Raw genomic sequence first — 20753 nt, 5'->3', positions numbered from 1 at the left:
TGCAGCATCTGAACTGATTTGCCCTGGTTTCAAATGTCTGTGGTCCTATGTCACAAACCTGTATATCTGATTTCCCCTTTCCTTTGGTAAATACTCTGCTATGGTGACTCCACATAAAACACAGCACACTCCTGACAACTCATACAAGAGTTATTTGTTTCTGATACTAAGAGGATTTGTAAAGATTTGCTATTTGGGTGCTTGATAGTCTAATGTTCAAGACAAACATGTATAATGTTAAACTAAGGAAATACATCGCTGCAAATGACAACATGAAAACTGTCCTATTTGTGAAGGTGTTTCTAACCAATATTCAGGTGACAGACTTTTTTTCTCATAAAATTCTGTAAATAAATACCCTAGTCAAAATTCACATGCAGAGGAAAAAGCATTTTACTAGTCAAAAATCTTAAGTAATTTTAGAATTTTAAAATTTTCTTCAGTCTATGTACTTTATCACATATTTTTGTCAACATATACTAATTTATATTCACCATTTGCTACATTTAATAGTCCTATTTAAAACTTTAGTAATTTATTCACGTGAATAATCAAAATAAGAATCAAATTAAGCTCTCTTTTTCAGACATTTTGACAGCTATTTTTAGGTTTACAATTTAAAAATAGTACTTTAAAAAATTTTTTTGGGATAAATTATATTTTGAAAAAAGCAGAACACTTGGGAACATTTACCTGGTTCTAATATATATGAGTAAAACATTTCTAATATATTTATTTGCAGTACCAAAATATAGTCATGGTTTTTCTTATGTATGAAATTCTCCTTTTTGTCTTAAGCAATTTCAATGGTTAGGATAGTCAAAATCATGGTCATTAAATTATTAAATTATTAATTCATGTGAAATGAATAACACTGGATTTAGCAGTGACAAGACTATAAACTCTAACAGAAAACACAGAAATCCCCCCCTTATAACACACACCGGAGCAGGCTCTCAGTTACAAAGCTAAATTATACCGATTACAAAGCAATTGTGTAGGATGGCTTGCATGGATTGGAACACTAAGCAACCATTCAAAATGCAAGTGTGAGAATTTCAAAGGCACCAAATAGAATAGAATTACAAATTCCTACCACTCTGTCTCTTAAAATCTGTCTCTTTCATACTTACTCCTCACTTCATTCCTACCTGTCAATATATGTCTCCAACAGGCTAAGAATGCATTCATTCATTCACTCACTGTTTCTTTCTTGTGTTTACTTTCTGAGTACCTAATATGTGCCCTACAGGGTACCAAGTGCAGGGATGCTAAAATGAATCAAGCAAGGGTCCCATTCGCAAGGAGCTCAGAACAGTGGGGAAGACAGAACAGCAGAGTTAAGAGGCTTGTATCCCAATACAACCGAGTTAAATATGTCATGGAAGAAAATGCATCGATGGGTAGCCATTGAACCAAGATGCTCAGCAATTTTATGCACATAAGGACAAAGGTATCATAAATGCAGCAAGAAAACCTGGAGCACAAAGAAGTCCACAGATGAACTGATGAAAGAATAGAGTAGATACCCAAGCAGATGTTCTTTCAACTCAGAACGTGTTCCCTGGGATGCAGAACAGAAAAGGAGACCACAAGTCCAGTTCTAAAACATAAAGTGGGAGTAGAAAGGGAAATAAGAGAATGATGATGGACAAATAACTAACATTTCTTTCAGTATTGGAAATGTCTAGCTCTTCTGAAAATATTCTTCTTCTAGTAGTAAGTATTACTTTCTGCTTATATCCCCAAAGACTTCTTTATCTGAAGCGGGGGAATTTTCCATCATCTGTTGTTGGAAAGGAAACTCTTGAAGGGCAGGACAATAATAATTTCTCCTCTCCCCTGACTGATTCCTCTGCTTCTCTGCTGAGACTCCCATTAGGGGTGCCAATTAGTGCCAATTGTCATGATGTTTTGAGATGTAGACACCTGTCTTCTAATAACTGGACTGAGACCACTGACTCATTTCACACAGACCATCAAACAGACATCAACTAGTAATGGCCTATATTTACTACCAACCTGGGCTCAAGCCAAAGCCTTCTCCCACAGAACTGTGTTAGCATTCCTGAGGACAAGTTCAATGTGTGTTCACTCCCCTCCAATAAATGGACCAATGGCTGTCTCAGTAAGTGCCACTAGACAATCATGGCTCCCTCTAATTATCTATGCTACCTCCATATTTGAACTTTGTAGAGTCAGCCTCTCCTAAGCGAGTATTTTTAATACCCATTGAAGTGGAATGCAGATTAAGATTCATGTACAATTTTTTAATATAGAAACTAAATTTGCATATTCATGTCCCACCATAAGATGAGGAGGTAAAGAAGGCCTGCTCTATGTTAAATTCCAAGAAGAAAAATAAACAGTATCAACATCAGGGATGCATGAATTCTATATAAAGTATTTTATAACCATCTGCATATTGTAGTTCTCCAAAATAATCTTTAAAGTAACTTTAAAGTACTTAAGTAGAAGTAGATTCTCCTATTCCCATATATATCTTCAGACTTTAAAGGGGGTCTATGTTTCTTTCTCAAATGTAAATCAAAATTATCTAAAACACAAAAGAAAAAAATGATTTAGAGACAATGACAGAATTCAAAGAAATTAATAAAATCCTAAATAAATACAGGTTAAGGAGAAATAATCTTTAGCTCCAGTTATAAGAAATAGGGTTGAAGAAGTAAATCAGGGTCAGTCCTTAGTCCTTAGAGGGCTAAAGGATTTGTTGGGAGGGGTGTGTTTCAGGGAATCTAGTCTAACACTGTAAAGTATACATGTGGAAGAAAGACTGGAGGCAGGAAGGGCAGTTAGAAGATAGTGACAATTGTACAGCTAAAAGCTAGGGGATATTTCAAAGAGATTGTTGGTTGAACAGAAGAATCAGGAGACTGTAGATTTAGAAGTAATACAAACTTTTAATTGATTGGCAGAGGAAGCAAAGAGGGAAAAATGATAAAGTTGACCCCACGCTGTGCCTGGATGCCTAGAAGATGAGTTAGTAAGAAAAAAAGAATTTTTTTTTAAGACACAGGAGGCACTGATGCAGGGGGAAAATGAGCTAAGTGGGAATAATAGTCATTTCAAAGAGCTGGAGGAACGAGCAAGTGCACCTATACTTCCATCTACTTTGAGAACCATCCGAGGGATGTAATAAGGAAACACAGAAGGTGGATGAAAATGCAAGAGACTGCAGAGCTAGAAGAGAAAAAGATACAGATCCTTAGAAATACAACCCAGTCCCCACCCTCAGAAGCACACTGTCTGACCACGAAGAGAATGATGTATCTTCATAACAAAACCACAAGAGAGAGAGTGTTAGCATGAGGGGTAGGTTAGAAACACAACATTTAAATATGTATTCATTTATTCTCTATAATATATATCTAACTAATTTTACTATCCCAGAATTTTTGGAATCCTGAGTCATGAAAGCTGAAAGCCTCAAGTCACTACGGAGCAGTGACTCTCAAATGAGGATAGCTTTGTTCCCCAGGGCATATTTGGCAACATCAAGGAACGTTGTTGGTCATCACAACTGAAAATTGCTACTGGCATCTAGTGAGCAGAGGCCAGGGATGCTTAACAAACACCCCACAAGGTACAGGACAGTGACCCACAACAAAGAATTAGGGGGTCCAAAATATTGACAATGGTGATGTTGAAAAACCCTGCTATAAAGTTACTTTGGCACTTTGATTAGTATTTTCGAAGGTACTTGACCAGTAATGTTCACCATTGAGATGAGCTAATATATGTACCTGACTTTGATTCCTTAAGACAGCCATTCAAGAGACAAAGAAGACACCAGAATTTTCTAGGGTTATTTCTACCATAAAGCAATATTTATGGCAACTGGGACAAGTACATGGTTTTAAGCATGCATTTAAAATTTCAGGTACTTAAAATGTCCAACATTTTCTGGTGTGACTGTGTTTTCTAAGTTTCTATTTTCCAAAATTCTATTAACCAGTTCATCCTTCACAGTTCCAAGCTATGAAAATGTTAAGATAACTTAGTAGATACCAAAACTGACCGTGGCTGACTCCATTGCTAACTTTTCTCTTTAATACCATATAACCTCTCCAGCACTTAAATTCCGGCACACCCTGCCTCCTTGTTTTGTTATTTATGTCCATGGACCTCTGCGAATACTTATCCTGCTTTTCTGCAGATTTTGTTTTGGCAATGCTGCTATCATCGCGTAAGACTGCCTTCATCTAGGCCCTCTCACAATGAAGTCAGTCACAGAACTACCTCACATCTGTGATTTATTGCTCCCAAAGGGCTTCCATGAGATCATCTCACTCTTTGCAACAGCCCCGTGATGCCATGTGGAACTTCATAGCCTGTGTCAAGAATTATCACCATGTTGGGAGCAGAGAACTACAGCTTAGCAATGCTACTGAGGGCTGCAGTCAGACCCAGAACCCCAGTTGACTGATCCTTGGTCCACTCAACCACATCGCCTACCTGTCAGATGACTCGCTCAGAACGCCTGATACGTCTTGCTCCTACCTCCAAGTTCCATGTTCATACAGTTCATCGCTGTGTCTACATCTCATACTGCACTAGAGTAGGCAAAATAAAATGTCTTTTTGTTGATAATGCTGTTAAAGTTGAAATAATAGACTGCTTCGATGAACAAGATTTTGATGACCATACTTCTTCTGGACAGACACTTCACCTAACCATTCAGATAAGGCTAAACGACCCTGTTTTAGCCCACCTTTCATTCCCTGGTAGCATGAAACACAGAATTTTAAGGAAAAAAGTTAGGTTACTGGCTTAAAATATTAAATGGGACTAGATTCTGTTTACATACATGGATTTCTTTGTTGGATATTCACAGATGTGTTTATGTGTGAGAGAGAATTCTGCCCACATTATGTCACTATTTGCTTCCACTGCTAATAAGAGAGCCCCTTGGTCATCATGTTTCCCAGTTTCTTTCCCTCTGTACCACCACCAACACCACCGCCCCTTGACATGTTGGCAAACTGACAGGCAGTGGAGTCAGTTGTCAACTTACAGTTCTGAAATGTAATGAGAGGTGACCAGACATTAGATGGGACCCCCTCTGAGTGACACATGGAAAAGTGGGAAATGTTATTTGTAGCTGATTAGAACTCATGAAGAAAAAAACGTAGGTTAGAACCACAGAAAGAAACTGAGAGTTCATTTTTCCGACAAGCTCACTTCCGACTGAGAAAACTGAGCCCCAAAGAAGAAAACCTTCAACAAATCTAAATCATGGCCATTGCAAACGTATTTTTTAAATGGTGAGACTATCTCCTGTCCATTCACCTCTGAAAATGATCTTACTTTCTAAAGCACCAATTTCTGTGTTTTGTTTTGTTTTGTTTCTGTTGTTGGTTCTTCTTTCTCAGTGCTCTACATTTCTTGTGACTCATCCCTGAAGGGAATTATTTGTGTTCATTTGACGTTCAGTCTACAACTTTCTTCCTAGTGTTAAATATGTGAGCTCCGGGACTACCTAGATGTGCCTCCCACTGCCATCACTTAATAAGGGAGAGATGCTGGACTAGAGACTGAAGCTCCCTGGCCTCCATTTCCTCCTCTTTAACATAGTAATAAAGTTGTACCTACTTCATAGATGTTTGGAGAGAATAAAATGAGACTCTGTGTGTGTGCGCACGCACGCGCACACACACATCCATGTGCACACACATACACCAAGACATCCATGCCCAGCACTATGCCAGGCACATAATAAATGCTCATAAATGTCAGCTATTATTTCTAAGAATAGTTCCTTTAATTACCAAAATCCTGGCTATTCAATTAAATTCAATAAAGAAATATTTGTCACAAATCAAGCCACCTCATGGGTCACTATGTCTCTGCGGCAAGTAGAAGCGACACAAACATGATGGGTAGGATGGTAACTATTTATTGACCTGCACAGGGTGCCAAACATTGTGGTCAGAGCTTTTACTGCTTCATCCCATCTGCCTCTTAAAACCATCCAACCCTGTCCTTTTTCAGTTGAGAAAACCTAACCAGGTCTGAGAGAGATGAAGTGACTTGCCCAAGATTACTTGGAGACAAGACAGGAAATAAAAGGTATCTGACGCCAAAATCCTTTGCATCTAAACCACTTTGCTATTTTCCTTCTCCAGAATGTGCCCAGCTCTGGAGAGTGCACAGTACACAATAGCAAAGTGGAAGCAGCCCTCTGACCCAATTCTCTTCTCTCAATTGTCTGAGACTTGGATCTCTGACTTACACCACTGAGTGATTGTAGTACGTGTCCCACCCAGTCTGGATTTTAATTTCAGACTTTCATCACATGTCTTCTCTTGCCATTGTAGATATCTTCATTTCTGTGCCATTTTATGAAAAACGATTCGAAACAAAAGCAGTCAAAACTCATTATAGGTACACGCAAGAATTGGATTTTTTTAAGCTCACCAATTTTATGCTATCCACACAAAAGAAAATTAAGAAATTTTCTCAATGGCTCACTACTTCCAAAAAAATTCTTTCTGTCACATTCATATATGCTGAATAATAATATTTATAGAAATAACAATGCTCCAATAAATAATTTGTATTACTTTTCTTCTGGTTAGGAATATTATGTGTGTGTGTGTGTGTGCATGTGTGCGCGCGCGTGCGCGTGTGTGTGTGATATGTATTCGCCTTTTATATAGCCTCTAAATAAAATTGGAGAGTATCCAATCCAGGAAGCTCTAATGTCAATCTTTATTTTACAAGCGCCAAAATGTGTATCACAAGAAATTGTCATTCATCATGACACTTCACATGTACTGCATTGTTTTAATAGAAAAATCTAAAGTTTCATTATGTTAATGTTGAGCAATGAAAATAAAACATCATAAAAAAATAAGCACTTTTTGGTGATTGGCTATAGCAATTTTCTGTCAGCTTCAAGCACAATAAAAGCACACTGAATGGAAATAGAGCAAATGCTAGGAATCCAGCAGCACCAAAAATGCTTTACCAGATCCCTGGAAATCTAGTGTTAGTAAGTGTCATCCCAAATAAACGACAATTTACCCAGTAAATTATGTAATCATTTAATCGTTTCAGAGAAGAATTTTTGGAGTCTTCCTATATACCAATGCTAAAAGCAATCCATCCAAATAACATCTCTCATTCAAAGTGATAGAGTGACTTGCTTAAAATTTAATAACTGATTTAGGTCAAGTTCAAAATAGAGGAACACTACTCTAGAGGAGTAAATGCAACACAGAAGCTCATCAATAAATTTGTTGATTTTTCTCTTTTGTAGGCAACACAAATATAGAATTGTCCTAGCACATGATCATTGTGCAGACAAAGAAAAAAATAGCCACCCATACAATACTGCTGTGAATGAGCCTAAGTATTTTCTGTATCCAGACACATATTTACTGGGCAATTAACTAAAAATGTGGATTGATACAAGCGGGAAGTGTAGAATTGGCTTGATATAAAATATGTTAATCTTAGGAAGTAAACTATTTCTTCTTAGGTGTCAGAACTTCCACGTTTAGAAGACTTTACTTCATTCATATTTTTTCCGCTCTACTTTTTTTCTTAATACTCCTCTATTACAGCAATTCTCTTTGCAATGAAACAAAAATTTGTCACGCAATGTAGTGGGCTAACCAAAATACAATATATATCATATGATAAACCTATAATAAGTGATCAATAAATATTTATCAAATTGAATGACATTTAATACTTTTATATAAAAATCCCCCGGAGCAGACCGCTCTATAAATAAACTACACACCCCTATAATGTACTAACGTACATCTATTCATTTACAAAGCACTCAAAAGAAAGGACATACAGACTAGGTATCAAGCCAACACTTTTCATTTATCAAGAGATTATTCAGGTAATAAGATTTATAAAACATTTTTTAGGAGATGATTAAAGATGTTTTAATTCGGCTTTCCTAAGTCAAACAAGTACATTATTCTTGAATACATTCCACTCTTTGATGAAAAATATCTTGGAATCCTGGTCAGTTTCACTAAATTTTATCTATTTTGTGTCAAAGAGCTTAGATTTTTCCCAAACCCTGTCTTTGTAAAATTCTGATTTTCCTCTACTATTCTAATTCCTTTATATTCTAGAACAGTAACTATCCAATAAAAGCAAAATCTGAAATGATTGCCCAAACTGGCTTCATAACACCTCTTTTGGTACATCTAGTTTTAGTTTTGCCTTTTGTTAATAGCTGATGGGCATTTTGTCGAAGACTTGAATAAACGTCCACTTCTAGTTAGGGTTTATAAGAAGTAGGGGTCTGTAACATGTTCTATATGTTTTACAATACACTGAATTGCAAGATACCTGCATGTTCTCAATCTTCTGAAAGTATCCATGTTGTTACCAACTTCAAAGCCTGAGTAATCCTGATTAGTTCTCTTACATTTATTTTATAGGAATGGATACTTTCCATCTCCAAGAGGGCAAGCATTACCTATCCTATGACAGGTGACCTCTTCCCAAGAGTTCATATGATCTGCAGGAAAGAAAAATGAGTGTCCTCCTTACAAGAGTCCTAGGATTTCTTGTGGTTTTTCAAGACCCCCTAGATCTTTTCCATCCCAGTGCTCCAGCTTCCCTGATAGCAGAGGCAGGTCTGTGGCCGCCCCTCTGGCCCTGCCCACACCCTCGGCTGCACCCTCTGCCTGAGTCCACACGGGACTCTCTTTGTCCTGTCGTCTGCACCGACAACAGTCACCCAACTGTTTGGGGAAAGTGCTAGACTGGAGCTGCGTGCATATCAGTGAAATACTGTTGAATAGTGCCTAAGGAGATAGAAGAACATTATTTTAAATTATCTCGATCATAAAATCCAAGTGAAGATTTGGCAATATAGAAGCAAAAAAAAAAAAAAATGTCAAAACCAGTTATTCCTTTTAAATAAAAACAAAAATGAGAAACAGTAACTATTAGAAATCCCACCTGGTGCTTTTCCTGTGTTAATGATGCTTCTTAAATTGCATGTGGGTAAATGGTAATTTTGTCTCACACCATTAAAAACTAATGGAACCCTTGATGATAAGAAATGCCATAGCTAGCTTGTTGGAAAACGTTTAATTAATAAAGTAATAAAATTATTGTAAACTAGTGCAGTTTCAGGGAGAATTCAATGGGATATAAAACAGATAAAAGATCCTAGAGAGTTTGTATAGGAAATAAACATTACTATATAAAATGCCATATAAAGTTAAGGGGGTTTGTGTGACATGGAATTAAAATTAGCTATTACACTAATAAAAAAGAATTATTCTTTCAGGGAAAAAAATGCTACAGAACACAACTTATAAAAATCTATTTTTAATCATCCAAGAAAGTATCTCAATTATAAAAAAAAAAGGGGGGGGAAGGTTATTGTATTATTCCATAAACTGGAACTCAGAATTTAGGCATTAGTATACTAACCCAACCTTAAAATGATCAAACAATTGGTTACAATGAAAACAATAAGTCATTCTCCTATCTTTTTTTAATGGAGGTTAATTCTTTAGATTATCTCTTACACTTTTCCCAGTATACTTTACATTTTGTCAGACCTTGGAATTTGCTCAAGAGTCCCAAATGAAAAAGATTCCAAAATGTCTTTTGTCATTCATTTGAGGGTAAAGCACAAAATAATGAATATTCTAATGTCAGCCCAGTTTTAACTTGATTCTCTAATATAGTGTTGATTCTTTTTTAATTCTCTTATCCTCCTTAGCATTATATTACTCAAAGACTAACACTATAGTTTATAAAGGATACAAATTTAATGTCCTAACAAACATTAGTAAAATTTGGGATCTTAAGTCAAGAAAAAAATCTCAATAAACAAATGGATTTTAAAGCTTAAATTACCAGTTTCCCAGTGATAGTGAAAGTTGACATTAGTGTTCTCTCTCTTCTCGGTGCTTATAGAAAAAATACTGATTTTTAGTATTTCCTAATTCAAGTTTCATGTACTCATTCATGTAAGCTTGGATGCATGCATTCTTTAATTCATTCCAAAAATATTATTAAGCAACTTCTGTGTTCTAGGTGCTGCCACGGGGGGGACACAGCATAGAACAAGACAGATCTCCCCACCCTTGTACAATTTGTAGCCTAGTCCTTATTTCCATTTTATTGTGAAATTAAACAAGTTTCTCCTTCCGTTAAAGGCCATCCCGCAGTCATTTGCAATTGCCTATGTTTTCTATTAGTAAGCTCGGTAATTATTTTTTAGTTCTTCACATGATCTTTTATCCCTAGGTTTTTTGGCTTTAATGAAGACTTACTCTACTTATAATCTTGAGGAAGGAGAAGCCTCTCTTAGCAAATCTCTAAATCGTAAATTGTAAGGAAAAGTTTGACTTTAACATATGAAGAGCTTTTCATAATCCATAAACAAATGGATCACAACAGAAAATTTAGCAAAGAACTTTAACAAGTAATTTGTAAAAGAGAATATGTAAAAGAACGATAAGCATCAGATAAATAGCATCATTAAAAAGAAAAGTTATCCAAGTTAAAGTAGTTATGTTTTGTTTTGTTCTTCCTAATTCCTAGAGAAAGAAAAATCAAAAGTTGATTACACTAAGGTAGGTAACAGTATGTGGAGAAAAGTGCTTAGCGCAACTTGAGGTGTTAACTTGAAAATATTTACCCAAATTTAAAATATATGCAAACTTTGAAGCAACAGTTCTACTTTAGAAATTTATTTAAATGAAGGAATGGAAAAAATAATAAATAAATAACTATGTACCAGGATATTCATAGCAACACAGTTGAAAATTTAGGGGAAAAAACTAAGAAGGAATGCGATGGAAGAAATTAGATATATGTAAAATAATACAAAGGATAGCTACTTATATATTTACATGGAAACATGTTCATGACATCGGTAATTGAAAAAGGCAGATTACAGAAACTATGTGTAATATGATAGCATTAAAAAAATACATGCGTGTTTATCTGGAAGATATCCCCGAAACTTTAACCATTGTTTCCAGTGATGGAATCATGGTAGACTCTATGGCACTTTTGATTTTTTATTTTATATATTTTTCTTTTGTTTCTCTATTGTTCGCAGTGAACATTTATGAAGTTTGCAAACACAAAGGTAAATACTTTCCCCTTTAAAAAAATGTAAAAGCCATTCTACTCTCAAAGATGCAAAGACCAAACAGACCTGTCCGGGTCAGTTCTCAGGATACCAAAGCCAACTGGCTAGTGTCAAAAAAGTGAGGTTTCTTTGGCTTTTTTAGTGAGTTTGAAGTATTCACGTTTCATAATTTATGAAAACTTTCAAATTTCTAGGATCAAACATAATCCCTGGAAAAAGAAAGGAAATGCCTGACATTTATATCAACTTTACACACTTTTCTGTAGCATGGGGAGGAGCATCCTTGAGAATTCAGAGCATTTTCATTTCAGAATTGCATTAGCATTTGTATATGGTTAATCATGAGTCATAGAATATAAATGGAGGCCTAGGATTTGTTTTTAAGATTTTATTTATTTATTTGAGAGAGAGAGACAGAGATAGCAAGAGAGAGCACGAATGGGGAGGAGAGGGAGAAACAGGCTCCCAGCTCAGCGGGGCTCCATCCCAGGACCCTCGGATCATGGCCTGAGCCAAAGGCAGATGCTTAACCGGCCGAGCCACCCAGGTGCCCCAGATTTTTTAATCTAGGTCCCCAACAGTGCTGAAGATGCCACTAAATAACACTCATATTTGGGAATTTTTTATATACTGTATTTAAGAAATTTTAGCTGGACACTGTCATTAACTGAACACTGTCATTCAGAAATTCTTGAATGCTTCCCCATGTATAATCCAGCTATTCAGGTTACCACAAAGCACATCCCAGCACCATTAGCTCTAAAAATTCACAATAGGAATTACCGAGAAGCCAGCGTGACCGTTCACAAGGCTTCTCCTTCATGTTACACCAAATTGGTCATGAAGCTCAGTTGATTCTATCTTCTTATTGTCTCTCTCATCTTCCCTCCTATTCATCCACAACCATAATCTCAGCTCAGGGCAGAATTTGTCACCTGGCTTTCTGGTCTCATGACCCTAGTCACTCTTCCTTCTAATTCAGTGTTGGTATTCCTAAAAGACTGATGGCATTACATGACTCTTTTGCTCAAAAACCCATCTGTGAATTTCCAAAATTCTCCTAAAATCCAACCTCCTTAAAAGCAAGGCCTTTGAGAATCTGGAGGCTCCCTAGCATTCCCACTCGCCAAACTCTCCACATGTACCCTGAACTCCAGACATATGACATGCTTACTCCTCCTACAATGCACCAATCTTCCTATTGCTTGCTTGTGCCTCTAAGCCTTTGCACATATTTTTCCTTCTGCCTGGCAGTCTTCTTTTCCTTCTCTGTCACTCTCACTCTTCTTACTCATCCTCTAAGCTCATCCTTCTTCCTTATGCCACCTAGATGGATTCCAGAGCAATCCTATAGTCCAATATTCACAGTGGAGACATCTTGCCCTTATCATATGACATTCTCATAACACACTGATTTTTTCTGTCTCTCTTATAAAACTGAAACCACCCCCTCCCCTTAAATGCAGGATACATCTGGCATAGTTCTTGGAAAATAGTAGACTCTGAAGACATTTTTGTAGATTGAGTGAATTATTGAGGAATGTGCTATCCTGCACCCAGGAAACTTACACATCGCCAAATATTTTCAATGATAATGCAGAACTGAAAACCATCACTTGCCTTTGCTACCCATTTAATAAACCAGCCTTTGGAGCTCTGGTTGACCAAAGTCATAAAAACCATCAAATGAGAAGCACATATACTCCTAGTGAGATTTGCACGTCGAGTTTGGCAGCCAAAGACCATCAGTGTCCAGGTTAAATTCCAATTACATAGAGTGGTTTTGTTATCTATCCTGATGTATGGCTCTAAGTCCACATTTCGTTTAAGATAATGGTGTTTCTAGTGACAGTCATACGAAAATATGTCCTCAAAATAGGTTACTAGACTGGAGAGAATCTCTTTCCATTGCAAAATGTCTGGATCTGTGTATGATTTGAATAGTAACAGCAGCTTCATGGTGTGATGAAGTTAGTCAACACATGATATAGCTGTGGATTTGAAGGAAATGATAGTAGCAGGCAGATGGACACATAAGCCTGGCCAGAACAAGCAAGAATAGAGGAGATTCTTCACAGCAAAGATCAACCACGAGGCAAAGGAGAACTCAAAGGGCAGCTGCAGAATGGTGGGAAGGGCTCTGGACTAGGAGGAGGGGGCATGTTTGAGTCTTGCCTCCAGTCTCTGAAGTGGGCATTTGCCCCTCTAAACTGCCAGTTGTCAACATGTATGTGTGTGTGTATAGATAAAGTAAGATAATTCTTCTAGCAGCCCGTTAAACATGATAAGGTACAATATATAGGAAAATTGTACCATTAAATTATAATACAATTGTCAAAGGGGTGATTGGAAAAGACTGCTGGTCACCTACAGATTTTCAATTTACCCCTTCACCTGGAAACATGCTAAAGTCTTCCAATTTCAAAAACAAACAAACAAAACTTAAACTTAGTTTTTTATCCACATCTAACTATTTTTGCCTTCTTTCTCCTTTACTTCAGAACCAAGCTCCTCAAGTCAGTAATACAAAGTTATTTATTATTTCCCATTGCATTGAGACTTTGGACCCCAATACCCTGGCCGCCACCACTAGATGCCTTTTTGTCTTCCTCTTATGTTATCTCTCTGTGGCTTTTGACATTTGTTTACCCTCTCCTTCTTGACACTCTTTCCTTTGTCTTCCATTTTCTCCTGGTTTTCCTCCCACATCTTTGACCATTCCTCCTCAGTCCCCTTCACTAGCCCTCTTCTTCAGTTTGTCCCTTAAGATTAATGCCCTACCCGAAACACACACACACACACACACACACAGAGCCACCTTCGAAAAGAGACTCCTTGTCTCATGTTCCCTTCTGTTCTCGGGCAGATTACCTGAGGTGTTTGAACATAGTAAGAGGAGATTTATACTTATGGAAATTTGGGTATAGATTAAATAGTATGGAGAAAAATATAAACACTGAACCTGTCCAAGAAGTTTTCAGCAAGGGTATTGTTGTGGAGGGAATGATGTAAATGTGCTAAATACCTATCTTCCATACAAAGAAATTAGTAGATAATATTCAAAACTGAAAAAGGAGGACTCTGTAATGTAATGTTGTTTTAAATATGGAAATAAACACCAGGAAAAAAAGTCAGCTAGAAGAGTTGACAGTACTCCTCTGAGGAGTGAGAACTGTAGGAAGTCAGAGGCAATTGGACAGAGGACTGCTGTTTCTCACAATACCCATTCTAATACCATTTACGTTTTTAAACTTTGTGCACATTCGTATAAAAGGCGATGGGGATACTATTCAAAGCCACCAGTTTCCTCATATATAAAATCAGCATTTTGATGTAAAATTTGCCTAAATGAAAAAAAGATAACTGGCACCATTCCAAAACAGACCTCCAAGAATGGAGCAATAAAACGGGGGGGGGGGGGGGGAAATGCTCACATGGCAGTTGAAGGAGGAGACGAAACGATAACTGCTGTCTGGAATGATAAAGAATTCACTGCACACCCCCTGTTCTATTAAGCACAAAGCTATATTGCGACAACCAACTCCTAAGTCTTCATCTGTCTGTTATGAGCTACTGCCGTGCTTGCCAATGGGAGTCTCCTAGGTAAAATTCCATCTGCCAATTCTTGTTTCTGATGTTAAATCTGTTCTAAGTCTATTTGATTCTTAATTTAGATGTTAGAATAAATACCACAGCCTTATCTTTTAGGTCACTTAGGATAGCTCTCTTAACTCTATACACTGAGTATCAAAAAACTCAAATACAAAATCCTTGACAGCTTATCAAGGGTTTCATATTTATTGGACCTATATCTTCTGTATAAAATATATTATGAAAGAAATGAACACAGCACTTTCCACAGAGTCATGTATATTCCATGTTGTAGGATATATATTGGGAAGCCCCAGTGGGGCATCTTATAGAAGCCTTTGGGGCTTTACAAGTGTTATTGGATTCCAGTCTCAATAATTGGTCTGATATATCTTGTTTACAGGCATTCCTGATTAAAAAACATAGAAGAGCTAGGTGGGTAGAGGAGGAGGGGTGAGGAAGGAACACTCATGAGCAATCTCAAACTAAAAGGTAGTCATAATCCATAAACTATTGATCCAATAGACAGAAATTTCCTTTTGTTTTAAATCAATTAACATTTATACATGAGCCATTAAAAAGCCATCATGCTTATAAGCCATTACAGTGTGTACCTATTGTATTGATTAGCATGCAGTCAGTTATTAATTAATGACATCATCACTCTCAAACCTCTTAAAGGTTTTAGGGCCTTAAAGACACACGGCACCCACCAGAGCCAAGTACCCCACACTTGGCATGCTGCATAGCCTTGAGCAGAAAAGTATGTTTTTACAGATCTTCTGTCTATCCTAATGCATCAGTCAGCCCGTAATATTGCATGGTGTGTCCTCCAAAATATCCCATCTCATTTTATAAGTAAGCCATATAAATCTCCAATGATACAAGAGTTTTAACATTATTTGTATGAGTGATAGCAGTATATTAACTTCTCAGTGCATACCCAGGATGAAAAGTACAGTAATCTACAATGTATGTACAATGACTGCCATCTAAAGCTCAATGCCTCTCTCACCATAAATCCCCTCTTACTCTGTTCCTAAAGTACCTAACGAAGTGAGGCCTAAAGCTGTATGAAAACAAACTCTGCAAATGCTGTAATCTCAAATGTGCTTCCCTTAATGCAATACAAACCAAATGATATTTTTTAAAATATGTTTTCTCCTCTTTATCATCATTTACAAGATGATCGTCTCTTTAGAAAATAAAGATGTCTTTAAAACTTTGAGAATGAAAATTTTACTTCAAATTTCTACCTAGATTCAAGAGAACTAGAATAAGACCCTAAGTCATACTGTAACACAGAATCACTGCCGTTTACTTGAACACCACAGTCTGTTAAGGGACAGCACACTGACACATTGATAAAAGTCACATTAAGTGCACAATAAGGTTGTAGAGTAAAAGCTACCCCCGGGAATCTGATAACTGCTCCAGAATGCTAACATCATCTTCCTATCTAAATCAGATTGACCTCTGAAGAAGACAGACACACCACAAAATAACAGATTCCCCCCACCCCCATTACTCCTAATCATGAATAAGCTAGTTAAATTTGGTGTTCTCCATAAAACTGTTTAAATAATACAGAAATTTAATTAACATTTCTTCTTTTTTCAATTGTATTTTGTGGCTTAAAGAAGCTTCCCAATAGAGTTTCATTAAATAAGCACAAGAATGAGACCAAACCACCTGAATTAAAATTCTTCATTTTCCCACTGTCTTCTCCTCTGGGGTCTTAGCAAATTATTCATCATCTTCATTCAGAGTCATTGCAAAAAGAAGGTTGGACAAGTTTATGTTAATTAAGCCTGTTGAGGATGCAATAACGCATGGCCACATTGAGTGTGCGGTATCATCTCTCTGTCTAACATTGTTACAGGCTCGCTGCTCAGGCTGGAAGACGGAAGGAAAGCACCCTTGTAAGATGATATTATTACTATTACCGTCATCAGTATCATTATTTTGCCACAAAAGAGCGCTCTCTCATTAGGTTAGAGACCATCCTGAAATCATGATTACAACATAAGAGTGTAGGGCAAGAAGCAGGTTAAATCAGGCCCCGGCATCTGGGGCTTATAATAGAAATCAGGTGTATTTGCTTTTATGGAAGATTTTGGTTCATGGAACAGTTTTTTGGGTGATTTTTTTTTAAACCACAACCAAGATAAGCTTATTTCTTCCATAAAGGAAGACATCTTTTTTTTAATAAAATTGGCAGTGAGGGTATGTGTAAGGCAAATTGTGACTGAGCCAATAATCTGTCATTCTTACCATCCAGAATGTTCACATGAAGATATAAACAGAAAAAGAAGCCACTTCATATGTAAAGAAAAAGGAAGATGCTTCCTCAAGATCTCAAAAGCTCGGATTCACACTCCTCATCCTCACAGAGAAGAGCGAGGTGAGCAACAGAGAAGGTATGAAGGGGAAGAACGGCTACACTAATGGGGGGACAGTCCCCACGGGTTATTTTACAGTACAGACAGTAAAGTCTAAACAAGTACCGCTGGTAGGTTTGGTAACACTGCTCTCATTGTCTTCATGACAGATAATCATAACATACTATGTGGTTAGGACACAGGTACAAACAGGTTTTTCTCTAGAAAGAATACTACCACCTCTAACCCCAGGGCCCTGAGATTATCAATGGATCATTAAAGGGCTCGGGGCAAATTCTCCCCTCAGCCTCCCCTCTTTCTGTCCCTTGAAGTCCCTGGGATGAAGTGAGTGTCTCTCCATTTAAGGGAACATTCGTGGCGGTTAAAAGCTACCATTCAAGTGCTTTGGGTACATCTCACTGTCTCGGATAATTATAGAAAGGTTGAGTAATTTAAAAAGAACACATTCGCTGACCCAAAAAAAAGAAAAACCACCTCTCTAAGAATGCACGCACTAGCTATGTGGAATAGATCATTTTACTGGCACTTCTCTTAGATGCCACAGCCATAGGCAGCTTCTGTGGGCCCAGGAACCTCTTCACTAATGATCTTAGTTTACCTTAAAATAAAACGAAACAAAACACAACACACAGTTAGATTGGAGCTTACCTAGAGAAAATTATACCGGGTCTCTCACTATTCTGAGATCACAGGGGAAAGGGAGCTCAAAGGAACAAAATGTGTTAAACATCCATTGTGTGCCAATGATTTTCTGTGTAAATGATTTTCACATCGATCTCTCACCATAGCACCCCTGTTTGAGAGATGAGGACCCTGACACCCAGCGAAAACCACAGCTTGAAAGTGCAAAAGGCTAGATTTGAACCCAGCTCTTGCTGATGCTGAAGCACACTTCCTCACCACTCCACCAGCCAGCCCCCCTTAACTGCATTTGGTTGAGGATATACCTGTAACCGTTATCAAAGGATTCCTTACACCGCAGAGCTTAGTACCCAATTAAGACAATGCAAAGCAAGGGCTCACATGTTTAGTGTCGTTGTCACTATTGATCCTGCTTTGAAGCATGGGTCAGGGTGCAAACAGATGTTGTGAACCACGGCCTGCCATGCATCGTCCAGCAGAGGACTTCCCAGCAAACAGTTGGTGTTTACTACTTATCAAGTTTTCTTGACAAATACAGAAAACAACAGCTCCAGGGAAATGGGTCACCTGTACCTCATAGTTTCTCCCAGTGGTAAAGAACTTTACTTTTTCATTAAGAATGTGATAGAGTAAAAAAAAAAAAAAATCAGTCAACATGAAATTGAAAGTAATTATTTATGCCTCTTCAAAAACCTCAAACCTGTAATTTAAAAACAACAAAAATGGCAAAATTAAAATTGATAGCAGCATGAATTTTCATGTACACAAACACACCATATAGCCATGTGTGCTTTAAGGGAAATGTTCCCTGTCTTATGAGAGAGAGGCAACTTGTTATGATTTGTGCACACTTTTGTGAAATACCAAAGAGGGGAAAAAACCTCCTGTCACTTGTCAGCTAGTTCAGTCCCTGCTGCCGTAGAGGTACCATAACATATGCACGTCCCCTTCTGAAAATGTATCAGAAGGGGCTTTGGTAAACTCCTGTACGAGCATATCATATGTGCTAAAGCCAAAATGACTTAAATTCTATTCCCTGATGGATCTGCACATCAGATGCATAACTGATTAGTGACAACTGACACAGAAACAGTGAAAATGTTCACTGTTAGGACGAACACACGATTCATGCAGGAGTGCCATCAGGATGGCAAACTACACTTTTTGTATGTACAGAAAGTATGTTCGTCTCCCAGGAGAAAATTCTCGTCAAAGACCTTTGCCCGGGAAGTACTAAGCCCTCAAACGGACTTGGAGATATTTCTTCAAGAATGCTTATCGATTGAATGTGTTCATCATTAGAAGCATAAACATTCCACTCTTCGGTGAAAAATAATTCATTCACAAATACTTCTCAAGTGCTTACTCTGTGCGGTGTATATACTTCACTAAATCCTAAGTGACAAGGAAAAAATAAGCTGGTGGCATACAGGAGTTAACATGTAAAGTGATCAGATCGTGTACATGACTCATACACTGAACAGTTCTCAAGGATTTCAAAGGTGAGGGGCACCTGGGTGGCTCAGTCGTTAAGCGTCTGCCTTCGGCTCAGGTCATGATCCCAGGGTCCTGGGATCGAGCCCTACATCGGGCTCTCTGCTCAGTGGAAAGCCTGCTTCTCCTTCTCCCACTCCCCCTGCTTGTGTTTCCTCTTTCGCTGTGTCTCTGTCAAAAAATAAATAAAATCTTAAAAAGAAAAAAATAACGCTGAAAAAAAAAAAAAGGATTTCAAAGGTGGGACCTCCAAGGATGAGTAACTTACACCAAGAAAGAGTTCAAGCATTAGAGAAAAGGATAACATTCATCCTATATATGAAAGACAAATCCACGGAACACTGAATTCCTCAACTTGTTCATTTTTATCTGTCCTTCAGGAAAGTTACCATGAGTATTTCACTAACATATGGAAAACTATGTCATAGCATTAAGAATAATAAAGAATTCGAGCCAAGCATGAAACAGACCTAGAACTATTGTCTTCTTTTGGAAAAAGCAAAACTGTATTAGATAAGTGATTTCTACAAGTCTCACATTGGCAAAAATGGCATATACCCTTGGTCTTAACTTTCACTTGATTTTTTTTTTTACCTTTTTTTTTTTTTTACTCTTCAGGAAGTTTTTCTCTCCCTGGATATGGACATGATTCATTTTGTGATGTCCTTCCCACACCTCTCAAGGTTTGTGGTACACGATGAGGAAAGTTGTGTGTGAGGTTTCTGAGAGTCAAAGGAAAACAATCCTAGATTATACCCCACTCCCATATTTCTTATTGTGAGTAGTTTGTGTGGGTTGTTTAGTTTCTCTTCTCTAAAAGCTTACCTCTTGACCCCTACCTACCCACCTCCCAAAAATCTGGTTTCAAGCTCATTGGAAGGAAGGCTTCCCTCTGCTATTATCTCTGCTCCTTCAGATCACAGGGGAAGAGGTCATGAAAAGCACCTAAAACCAATGCCATCTCGGCCCCAATCCCAAGTGCTGTGACAACTGGCCGCCTCCTAGAGACACAAAATATTATTGGGAGGGTACAAGGCCTTCCTGGCCACATCTTATCAGAGCAGTAGGAAGAGGTGGCAGAGCACGGAGATCAGACGAACTTCTAAGTACGGCACCTGGTGGTCGACTGGGATCCCTTCTTATTCCCACATGCATTCGAAGACCCTTCTTGGTCCTTGCCCTTTGTCCCTCTCCCTTCAGGTAGCACTTGCACAGAAAGCTGCAGCGGATGTGCCCTCTCTGGGATGGTGGTGGGCCTGTCCTGCCCGAGGACGCTCTGCCCTGCACGTTCGGCCTCCTGGTACTCCTGCCCTCGGAGATCTCTGCAACCCGCGCCTCCCGCCCCCATGCCAAGACCATATTCTGACTTCTGTGCCGAAGCCAGCCACTCCAGAAGGCTACGTATTTAAAGTTTTCCACACCAGAAGAAGTGCGGATGGAGGAAGATGCATTTCTTTTATTTATTTATTTATTTATTTATTTATTTATTTATTTATTTAAATTCAGTT

The 20753-nt window shown here is 37.9% G+C and overlaps 1 long non-coding RNA gene across 2 annotated transcripts in view; it reads left to right on the top strand.

Annotated features, from left to right (window-relative positions):
- Positions 1–20753, top strand: part of LOC118525787 (uncharacterized) — a 53142-nt gene that overhangs the window by 13909 nt on the left and 18480 nt on the right. Inside the window, exons 1-2 of one of the 2 annotated variants that reach the window (XR_004912313.2) lie at positions 16524–16629; positions 16989–17111. This is a non-coding gene — a long non-coding RNA (uncharacterized LOC118525787). Of the gene's footprint in view, positions 1–16523; positions 16630–16988; positions 17112–20753 lie in introns of those variants that run through there. The other variant, XR_004912312.2, reaches the window with a different exon arrangement.

The sequence above is a fragment of the Halichoerus grypus genome, chromosome 4 (genome assembly GCF_964656455.1).
Source record: "Halichoerus grypus chromosome 4, mHalGry1.hap1.1, whole genome shotgun sequence".
Taxonomy (NCBI): domain Eukaryota; kingdom Metazoa; phylum Chordata; class Mammalia; order Carnivora; family Phocidae; genus Halichoerus; species Halichoerus grypus.
The sequence above is the reverse complement of the archived record's forward strand: the minus strand, read 5'-3'. Positions and strand labels throughout refer to the sequence as shown.